A 3392-nucleotide genomic window follows, 5' to 3' on the forward strand; every position below is an offset into this window, starting at 1 on the left:
CCAAGAACAAAATTAGCAACTGAAATTTTACAATTTCGCCGAAATCTTTAATTACATCATCTATCCCACCGGGCTTGACATCCTCATGGGGAGAGTCAATAGTCGTTTTCTTTTCAAATTCAGCCAAGTTTTCCCGACTCGTCTTTACGTTGAGCTCTTAACCCTCTCACAGGAGGTATCCTCTACATGAGAAGAGCATGCTAATATCCAAAAAAAAAATTTCAGTACTATAACCACCCTATGGTGAGAGCCAGGACAAGATATAAATTCCTTGAATAAAGGAGTGTGTCTCTCTTCAGAGTTCCAAATTAAGTCTTCAACTTCTGGAACAGTCAGCCCTTTAGGAATGTGATCTCCATTAATGCATGTAACATCAATAATTATCTTCCTTCTTATTGCATTTGAAGCAAAATCTCTTTAGCAATGCATTTAAATAGCTATGTTCCCCACTAGATGATTTGCTCATTATTAAAACGTAAATTTCTCGGAACTTTTTCTTATATGAAGTGGCAAACAAGTATATGCAACCTCTTCCCACCTGATCGATGCCAATAGAATTTAATGATTTAAAGATGATCTACGAATATTTACAAGAATCAATTTTTCTCACAACTATTCTATACTGTACGATATGTGTCTACTAAATAGAGTCTCACTTATACACAAATTCAATGCAAACCTTCATTATATTTTTGAAGAATAAAAAAACAGAGCACCAAATAATATGACTAGTCACTCTTCTTCCCTTTCTTCTCCATTATTAAATCAATTTAAATAAAAGATAGGGGCTATTTTTACAAAAGATTGCTTTTGAGCAAATTAAACCAAATGGAATGAGGTCTTGATGTTTTAGAATGTATAATACCTAGTATTATGCATTCAAGACCAACACCTCATAATAGTGCACTCTCAGTCCTTATTTATTTGTTCCAGTCAAGTTTTAGGCTCAGTCATTAGGACTGCCAGTCATTTGGACCAACTCTCAGGACTGTAGTTAGAAATTATACCATTTTAGCTATTTTAGTTACCATTAAGGACCACTAAGGACCAGTACATGGGCTGACAAATAAAAATAATGACTGGAATAAATGGACTGTTGACTTTTTATGTTTTATAGACCATTATTCCATCACTAAGTTAATATGCAATAAAAACAAAATTGCTCAAATTGCAATGAAAAAATATCATCACAGTCGTTCTTGTGAATATTTTCAACAATTCTAATTAAATCCATGTGAAGGTTGATGTAATACAAATACATTCCTATAAACACATATATTTTTTGAATCATGACCTTAATTAAGGACGTAGTATTCAGAGCAAAGGACAAAAATAAATTAAAATGGAATATTATTTAAATGAATTATTAAGTAGCAGTTAAATTTATTCCTAGGTCACTGGAACACAATCTCGCATATAATATTCGGTTATTACTATGGTTATACAGAATTTAAATTTGGCACCAATCAAAATAAGATAAGATTATATGTTGATAAAATATCAATCCTTTTGATACAGTTTGATCTATTATTTCGACGAAATAAAATTGGAACAACAGTTGTCCGTGGTAATCATGAAAAAATTTCTAAGCTCTATAATTTGGCGTCTTTGGTCATTTTTTTTGCAGGGGGCTTCACCCTTCCTTAAAGTTTCTGAAGCCTCCTTCCCCCAAATATTTATCATATTTTATGTATATATTTATAAGTCTGTTTTTGTTTTCCAAAATGGTAAAACAGATCAGTCTGAAATTTAGGAAGTAGATATGAAATCACCAAGCATGTTCTTATTATGGTTTTTGGGCCTCCAAGCCCATTAAAAGACGGTGTTCCCCCTATTCTTCTCTTTTTCTCTATCCCTCTGTTTTGTCCCTCTATATCCCACTATAAACCTACGCTTAATTAAAAGCCTTAGAAAATAAAATATATTCAATTTGCCTACCGTTCGTTCCCTCAACTTTCATATTTTTGTCAAAAATCATTTGTTTTATTCTCTCTTCTCTAAACTTCATAATCTCCTTCAAGAAATGGCACAAACCAAGATCAATTTTTAGAATTTTAGGTCTTTGTTTTTTTTTTGTTTTATAGGAAGTAGTCGTTTGTTCGTCAAAAAATTCGTTTTTAGAAAAATGTTATTTTAAGTCTCCCATGGCTTTGAAGGCCAAAAGTTGTTACCAGAACCATATTTTGAGGCTTAAGAACCTACATGAAAAATTATAAAATAATCCATGGATTGATTTAGCCGTGATTCCCGGACACACATACATTCGGACTTTAAAAATATGTAAAATAATAATAATTAATAACAGTTGTGAAACAATAACAATTGTTTATACTTCATATCTTTCAATTAGTATTATAATACGGGAATATTCAAATAAGGAGCTCCTGAAGAAATGATGTTTGTCATCGTTTTTGGAAATAATCCTTATAACTATCCATTTCAGTTCAAAGGATCACTAACCAGAGGTTTGGAACCTTGTATGATATGGCTCTTTCAAAATACGTGTAGGGATCGGAAAATTCATTATATAACTCTTTCTTAGTCAACCAAGATATTACAGGGTGGACAAGGTAAATACGGAAGGACTTTTCTGAGACTGGCAGAGGCTCTTCAATAAAAATTTCAAAAGCTCCAACTAGCCTCAACTGTTTATTTTATTATTTTGTCTTTAGTAAATTGTCGTCGAAGCATGGAGCAAGTCTTGAGAATTTCCATCATAAAAGCTCGTTGCACGGGACACTTTGCAGAGAAGATAATTTCCTTCTTCAGATATCCAAAAATCCACAGTTTAGGCCGTGATTAAGGACTTTAATAAAGACTGAAGGACGGAAATAGCAGCTCAGTCAACAAAATCTGATAAAATCAGTACTTCAAGACCCATTGCTGCCCTATATATGTCCCAAAATTTCTAAAAATGCTTCTTATTTCTTTGAGTCTTCATTTGATCATAAATACTTTTAGTAGGCTCTTGAAACATTAAATCACATAATATGCTATGTATTCTATATAGTATAAGCCTTTTTGTATATATTTTTGTTTGGTTATTTAAAAATTTTTAATCAAAGTTTTGTGGATTTAATTAATTGTTTGACGTTAAAGTCATTCCATTATTTTCCTTCTTAATTTATTGGTCTAAGATGTAAAACAGTAATTATTCTAATATAATTAAAGAAGAGATCTTTTACCGAAAAAAAAACAAAGTATACAATTATAACAAGAAAAAAAAACTGGTTGATGAATGTACTCTGTTTTCTTTTTTTTTTCTCATTATTTAATAGATCGTGGGGCTGTTAATATCTTCCTCTGAAGGACAAATCCACTCGAAGATTACAGGTGCATGAAAAGATAATGGATTTATCTTTCCATAGTTTTCTGCCATTAAGTTAATTATA

Source organism: Lepeophtheirus salmonis, chromosome 11 (genome assembly GCF_016086655.4).
Source record: "Lepeophtheirus salmonis chromosome 11, UVic_Lsal_1.4, whole genome shotgun sequence".
Classification (NCBI taxonomy): Eukaryota; Metazoa; Arthropoda; class Copepoda; order Siphonostomatoida; family Caligidae; genus Lepeophtheirus; species Lepeophtheirus salmonis.